The sequence below is a fragment of the Phalacrocorax aristotelis genome, unplaced genomic scaffold (assembly GCF_949628215.1).
Source record: "Phalacrocorax aristotelis unplaced genomic scaffold, bGulAri2.1 scaffold_207, whole genome shotgun sequence".
Taxonomy (NCBI): domain Eukaryota; kingdom Metazoa; phylum Chordata; class Aves; order Suliformes; family Phalacrocoracidae; genus Phalacrocorax; species Phalacrocorax aristotelis.
This window is the reverse complement of record NW_027441308.1, coordinates 20,188-27,798: the sequence shown is the minus strand read 5'-3', so window position 1 is coordinate 27,798 and position 7,611 is coordinate 20,188. Positions and strand designations below refer to the sequence as shown.

The following is a 7,611-nucleotide window of genomic DNA, read 5'->3' as shown; positions in this document are numbered from 1 at the left end:
CAGGCCCTGTCGTGAAGGCAGCGAGCCGGCCCTCAAGCGCACTGGATTCCCCCTCGGCGCAGGGGCCCGTAGCAGTAGCGCGGGGAAGGGGCGCTGTGTCCGGAAGCCCCTGCGCAAGGGGAGGCTTTGGTCAGGGTCGATCGACGGTAATGACGGTCGCTGTTCCTTCTTTCCCTCTCCCAGAGACCGTGCTGAGGACGTGGTTGTCTGTCCTTCCCCCGGGGACGCCGTCGACTGCGGCCGTCTCAGGCTTGCGTGGCTTCTCTCTGCCCGGCCTTGCCATCCTCACGGCGCCGGGGCGAAAAGGGACACACAGAGCCCTTCCCGGCTGTGGACAGGAGCTGCCTCGGCTGAAGCTGGAGACGCCAACGAAAGGTAAAGCAGAAGAAACTGAAGGCGCTCTGGCTGCCAGCTGCCTTCCTGCTGCAGGCAAGAGAGAGCCTGTCCCTGCAGGTGAGGGAGGAAGGATCCCCCTTCACAGTCCGCAGCGGGACAGGCCACCAACGTGCACCGCAGGGTCTGTACACGTAACCCGGAGTTGGGTACGGGCGTGTAGGGCACGAGCGAGCTAGGCTACGTGCCTAGGAAGCCTCATCTCGTAAGAGCGGTAAGACACCCACGTATCCTCTTTAGGTGGAGGTCGGCCTAGAGTCTGGAGCTGCAGAAGAGGCAGGGAGGAGAGGAGGGGAAAGAAGCATCTGAACGGCTAAATTGTGCCAGCAGCGCTGAGAGCGAGAGTCGCGGTGCGTCCTGGGCCACTGGGGCCCCGTTGCCTCTCTTGTGCATCCTGGGCCCTCCCTGTCTCTCCCCTGGCCCCCTCTCTTTCCTTACCTGCTGCAAAAAATTTTTTTTTTTTTTTTGCGCTCCCCGCACCTTCTTTCTCCATCTCGCTCTGAGTGGCTCCCTGCCTCCCCGTCTTTTCAGTCCTCCCTCTCTCTGTCCTGTAGCCTGTGGCTACTTTTTCTTTCTCCGCCTCTCTCTGCCTGGCTCTGGCTCTGGCTCCATTTTTATTTTTTTATTCCTCCTGCTCTGTCCTGTAGCCTGTAGGTATTTTGTCTTTCTCTGGCCCTCTTGGTCTGACTCCCTGCGTTACCGAAAAACGCGGTAAAATCGGAAACAACTCCTCAACGCCAATTTAGTATTAAAGAGCAGGCGTTGTTTATTCACGGCGCCAGACGCACGGGGGATCGCTCCTCCTGGCGTGCGTACCTCACACACCTTTCCCGTACAATTTGTAGATCAAAATTTTAGGTATTCATACGCATTCATTATTGTCCTGTCTACTGATCGGTACAAACTTGCTCGTTCTGTATGTAAATTACTGCGCAGGCTCGGTGGTGGTCCGTGAGTCGGTGGTCGCGATCTCCCCCTGCCAGAATTGCCTTTTGCCTTCTTGGCTCTTAATCTTGGCGGCCTTGGCTAGTTTTCTCAGTCCGCTCCACGAAACCGCGTTTTGTCATCCTTTTCTGACAGAAGCACGTTGTCTGTTGTTCTGTTGACGTTAACGATCGCCTAGTGACTAAAATGCAGATCGACGGATACACTGATTCGTACGCTCCATGTTCCCGTAATGGAACACCGTCTCTGGTTGGTTGATTTCATCGCTTTGGTTACACCTGTTCCTGTTGTTCAGTTTCTTCTTTTTTGGCTTTGTTTGATTCTCTCTGTGATTCTGTTTTTCTCTGCCTCGCTTTTCCCAGCTCCCCGTCCCTCACTTTGAATGCCCGTGATCCTTCACCAGCTCACTCTCCCTTGGTTGCCATCCCCGTTTCTGAATTCCTCCTGCTTTGCCACGTAGCCCGTGACTTTTTTCTTAATCTCTCTCTGTCTGCCTCAACGCTCCCGCCGCGCTTTTTAATTCGTCTGCTCTGCTCTGTACCCTGCTACTGTTCTTGCCTTTCTGAGTTCTTCTCTGTCCAGCTCCCTTTCCCTATTCATGAATTCCTGTTCTTCCTGCACCTGCCGCTGTTCCCTGTGACCTCCGTCTCTCTCTGTCCAGCTCCCTGTCCCTAGGTTTTAATTCCTGCCTCTGCCCGCTGTAGCCCGTCTAGATTTTTCTCTCGGCCTCTCTCTCTGTCCAGCTCCCTCTCTCCGTGTTCTAATTCCACGTTCTCTGTCACGTAGACCCGTGCTATTTGTTTGTCCTCATCTCTCTCTGTCCAGCTCCTTGCTGCTATGTTTTATTTCTTCCCTCTCTGTCTGTCTTTGTAGCCCATTGCTGTTGTTGTGGTTTTTGTTTTTTTTTTTTTCCCCCACTTGTTTCTTCATTTGCCTCTGTCTGCCTCCCGGTGCCTGATCTTTAATTCCTCCTTCCCTGTTGGGCCGCTGTTCCTTTTTTCCATTCTACGTTGTGTTCTCTTTGGTCTCCTGTTCTTATTCATCGGTTCCCTCCTCGCCGCCCTGTGGCTTGTCCCCATTTTAGTGTTGCCTCCCTCTCCCTCTCTCTGGCTTCTTGCCCCTGTTTTTAAAATTCCTCCCTCTCTTCTCTCTTCCCTGTCGGCCTTGTGATCTTCAGCCTTTCTCCACCTCTTTCTGCCCAGCTCTCTGTGTCTATCCATTAATTCTTCCCTCTCTGCCCTGTAGCCTGTAGCTTTTGTCCTTTCTCCATCTTGCTGTCTCTGGCTTCCCCGTGACCCTCTTTTAGAATTGTTTCTCTCTCCTTTCTGTACGCATTGCGATTCCTTTTGCTCCCCATCTCCCTTTGTTTTGGGTGTTGTTTTGTTGTTGTTTTTCTGGCTCCCTGTCCCTAATTCTTAATTCTCTGCCTTCTCGTGCTCTGTACCACGTAGCCCCGTGGTTTGTTTTGTGGTGTTCCCTCCCCGGCCCCTTCCCTCCGTCGTTGGCTGTCTCGGCTCCCTGTCCCCGTGGCTTCATTCTTCCCTTTCTGCCCTGTTCTTGTCGCTTATCTTGTCTTTCTCCATCGCGCTCGGTCCAGCTTCCTGCCCCTATTCTTCTTTCCTCCCTCGCTGTCGTGCTGCCTGCCCCAGGTTCTTTGTGCGTCTCCAGCCTGCTCCTCTTCCTTCTTTGTTGGTCTGTGTCCTGCTCTTCCCTCTTTCTGCTGCCTCTCTTCCCCTCTCTCTGCTGCTTTTATCTCCAGCTCCGTCAGGCTCCCTGTCCTTCTCTGGCCGTCCTGTTCCCTGCCTCGTGCCTTCTCACTACATGCACGCACGTCCCCCCCGCCCCGTCCAGCCGGATGCCGCTCTTCTCTTCTCTCTTCCTACTGTCCTGTGCCTTGCTCCTCACCTTTGGTGGCCTCCCCCTCTGCCCAGCAGCCCGTCGCCCCAGGAGCCAGGCGACGGACGGTCCGTTCCCTGCCAAACCAGGGCAAGCGCGTGCCGTGGCTTAGCCCCAGCTGGCAACTCTGCACCAGGGAGCTGCTTGCTCGCTCCACCCTCAGTGGGCTGGGGGAGAGAGCTGGAAGGGTAAGAGTGAGAAAAATCATGGGTTGAGATCAAGACTGTTTAATAGGTAAAGCAAAAGCTGTGCGTGGAAGCAAAGCAAGGAATTAATTCACTCCTGCTTTTCGGCGGGCAGGTGTTGAGCCACCCCTGGGAAAGCAGGGCTCTGTCATGTGTAACGGTTACTTAGGGAGACAAGTGCCGTAGCCCCCCCCCCCCCCCCCCCCAAGGACTCCCCCTTCTTCCCCCAGCTGCGTGTGCTGAGCATGATGTCAAATGGTATGGAATATCCCTTTGGTCAGTTAGCTGGGAAAGCTTTCCCAGCTGTGTCCTCTCCCAGCCTACTTGCTGGTGGGGCACTGAGAGAACCAGAAGAGGCCCTGACTGTGGAAGCAGTGCTCAGCAAGAACCAAAACATCTCTACATTATTAACGGTGTTTTGAGCATAAATCCAAAACGTATCCCTTCCTAGCTACTGTGGAGAAAATGAGCACTATCCCAGCCAACACCAGCTCCGTGCGGCTGCGGCAACGGCGGCCGAGGTGGCCTTGGGGCAGGAGGGGAGCGTTGGGGACCCTGATCCACGAATGGCTCCTGGGACTTGTTACGTGCGCGCCTGCACAAACACCTGCCCTCTCCTTTGCCCTCAGGGCTGCGTTTGCGCTGCCTTTGCGTGGGGCAAGGGGCTGTGATGGAGCCCAGGGGAGGAGGTGGTGCACTGTGGGGGTGAGAGGGGGGGCCCCCGTTGCTGCTGCGCCTCAGCTGTGGGCGGGGTCTGGATGGAGGAGCCCCAGGTGCGGGCGGTGGGGCTGACGGTGCCGGCTCCTCCCTGGAAAAGGGGTGGTGCCCGGCTCCGGGGGGCCAGTGTGAGCCGAGGGCGGAGCGGAGTGGAGCTGTGGCCGAGCGTCAGCGGGCTGCGACTGTAGCGAGGGAGGAGGTGAGCGGGGGCTGGGTGGTGGAGCGCTGCGTCCCGGGTCAAGCCCCGAGGAGGGCTGCGGCGGGGCAGCGCCGGGTCGGAGCGGGCGGTGGGGAGAGCGAGGCTGTGCTGAGGGCTCGGTGGGGCTTGCGGGTGCATCGGCGGGAGGGACGGTGGCCCGCAGGGTCCGAGAGCGGGGAGGGCGGGCTGGCGGCGTGCCGGGAGCTGTGGTGTTGCGCCTGGCGACTGGCCGTGCGGCCGTGTTGTGGCGCAGAGCATGCCGGGAGGTGTAGTCCTTGTGGGGCGCGGCTGCGGGGCGGCCGTGTTGTGGCGCAGAGCATGCCGGGAGGTGTAGTCCTTGCGGCGCGCGGCTGCGGGGCGGCCGCGTTGTGGCGCAGAGCATGCCGGGAGGTGTAGTCCTGGCGCAGTGGCTGCCGGCCCTGTCACGTGGTTCGCCGGGGCGTGGCAGGAGGCGCGGTCTTCCGGCGCTCGGGTGCCGGGCGGCCGTGCCGCGTACGGTAGGCGCGGTGTATTTTTGGGGTTGGATTCGTGTTGATTTCTGGGGGCTTCCAGGTGCGGCCGCTCCCCGAGAAGCGGTGAGTTCCCCGGGAGCTGACAGAAGGGAAGAGGGGAAGGAGGAGGACCTTTTCCCCCTGCCCAGGGCGCAGATGATGGCCGCCTCCCCGGCTCGCCGGAGCTCCCGCTCAGCCTCCCCTGGCCCCCCCTTGCCCCGTGCGCCTGCCCCCAGCCCCGGCACCTCCCCTGAAGCGTGCTGCGTAGCCCTTGGCCGCCCCCAGGCCCTGTCGTGAAGGCAGCGAGCCGGCCCTCAAGCGCACTGGATTCCCCCTCGGCGCAGGGGCCCGTAGCAGTAGCGCGGGGAAGGGGCGCTGTGTCCGGAAGCCCCTGCGCAAGGGGAGGCTTTGGTCAGGGTCGATCGACGGTAATGACGGTCGCTGTTCCTTCTTTCCCTCTCCCAGAGACCGTGCTGAGGACGTGGTTGTCTGTCCTTCCCCCGGGGACGCCGTCGACTGCGGCCGTCTCAGGCTTGCGTGGCTTCTCTCTGCCCGGCCTTGCCATCCTCACGGCGCCGGGGCGAAAAGGGACACACAGAGCCCTTCCCGGCTGTGGACAGGAGCTGCCTCGGCTGAAGCTGGAGACGCCAACGAAAGGTAAAGCAGAAGAAACTGAAGGCGCTCTGGCTGCCAGCTGCCTTCCTGCTGCAGGCAAGAGAGAGCCTGTCCCTGCAGGTGAGGGAGGAAGGATCCCCCTTCACAGTCCGCAGCGGGACAGGCCACCAACGTGCACCGCAGGGTCTGTACACGTAACCCGGAGTTGGGTACGGGCGTGTAGGGCACGAGCGAGCTAGGCTACGTGCCTAGGAAGCCTCATCTCGTAAGAGCGGTAAGACACCCACGTATCCTCTTTAGGTGGAGGTCGGCCTAGAGTCTGGAGCTGCAGAAGAGGCAGGGAGGAGAGGAGGGGAAAGAAGCATCTGAACGGCTAAATTGTGCCAGCAGCGCTGAGAGCGAGAGTCGCGGTGCGTCCTGGGCCACTGGGGCCCCGTTGCCTCTCTTGTGCATCCTGGGCCCTCCCTGTCTCTCCCCTGGCCCCCTCTCTTTCCTTACCTGCTGCAAAAAATTTTTTTTTTTTTTTTTGCGCTCCCCGCACCTTCTTTCTCCATCTCGCTCTGAGTGGCTCCCTGCCTCCCCGTCTTTTCAGTCCTCCCTCTCTCTGTCCTGTAGCCTGTGGCTACTTTTTCTTTCTCCGCCTCTCTCTGCCTGGCTCTGGCTCTGGCTCCATTTTTATTTTTTTATTCCTCCTGCTCTGTCCTGTAGCCTGTAGGTATTTTGTCTTTCTCTGGCCCTCTTGGTCTGACTCCCTGCGTTACCGAAAAACGCGGTAAAATCGGAAACAACTCCTCAACGCCAATTTAGTATTAAAGAGCAGGCGTTGTTTATTCACGGCGCCAGACGCACGGGGGATCGCTCCTCCTGGCGTGCGTACCTCACACACCTTTCCCGTACAATTTGTAGATCAAAATTTTAGGTATTCATACGCATTCATTATTGTCCTGTCTACTGATCGGTACAAACTTGCTCGTTCTGTATGTAAATTACTGCGCAGGCTCGGTGGTGGTCCGTGAGTCGGTGGTCGCGATCTCCCCCTGCCAGAATTGCCTTTTGCCTTCTTGGCTCTTAATCTTGGCGGCCTTGGCTAGTTTTCTCAGTCCGCTCCACGAAACCGCGTTTTGTCATCCTTTTCTGACAGAAGCACGTTGTCTGTTGTTCTGTTGACGTTAACGATCGCCTAGTGACTAAAATGCAGATCGACGGATACACTGATTCGTACGCTCCATGTTCCCGTAATGGAACACCGTCTCTGGTTGGTTGATTTCATCGCTTTGGTTACACCTGTTCCTGTTGTTCAGTTTCTTCTTTTTTGGCTTTGTTTGATTCTCTCTGTGATTCTGTTTTTCTCTGCCTCGCTTTTCCCAGCTCCCCGTCCCTCACTTTGAATGCCCGTGATCCTTCACCAGCTCACTCTCCCTTGGTTGCCATCCCCGTTTCTGAATTCCTCCTGCTTTGCCACGTAGCCCGTGACTTTTTTCTTAATCTCTCTCTGTCTGCCTCAACGCTCCCGCCGCGCTTTTTAATTCGTCTGCTCTGTACCCTGCTACTGTTTTTGCCTTTCTGAGTTCTTCTCTGTCCAGCTCCCTTTCCCTGTTCATGAATTCCTGTTCTTCCTGCACCCGCCGCTGTTCCCTGTGATCTCCGTCTCTCTCTGTCCAGCTCCCTGTCCCTAGGTTTTAATTCCTGCCTCTGCCCGCTGTAGCCCGTCTAGATTTTTCTCTCGGCCTCTCTCTCTGTCCAGCTCCCTCTCTCCGTGTTCTAATTCCACGTTCTCTGTCACGTAGACCCGTGCTATTTGTTTGTCCTCATCTCTCTCTGTCCAGCTCCTTGCTGCTATGTTTTATTTCTTCCCTCTCTCTCTGTCTTTGTAGCCCATTGCTGTTGTTGTGGTTTTGGTTTTGTTTTTGTTTTTTTTCACTTGTTTCTTCGTTTGTCTCTGTCTGCCTCCCGGTGCCTGATCTTTAATTCCTCCTTCCCTGTTGGGCCGCTGTTCCTTTTTTCCATTCTACGTTGTGTTCTCTTTGGTCTCCTGTTCTTATTCATCGGTTCCCTCCTCGCCGCCCTGTGGCTTGTCCCCATTTTAGTGTTGCCTCTCTCTCCCTCTCTCTGGCTTCTTGCCCCTGTTTTTAAAATTCCTCCCTCTCTTCTCTCTTCCCTGTTGGCCGTG

General features: G+C 57.2%; 1 long non-coding RNA gene across 1 annotated transcript; it reads left to right on the top strand.

Annotated features, from left to right (window-relative positions):
* The first annotated feature begins 4,776 nt into the window (after nucleotides 1–4,776).
* On the top strand, nucleotides 4,777–6,729 carry LOC142051334 (uncharacterized). The gene is made up of 3 exons (XR_012658418.1): nucleotides 4,777–4,910; nucleotides 5,292–5,483; nucleotides 5,742–6,729. It is a non-coding gene; the product is annotated as an uncharacterized LOC142051334 (long non-coding RNA).
* The last annotated feature ends 882 nt before the right edge of the window (nucleotides 6,730–7,611 follow it).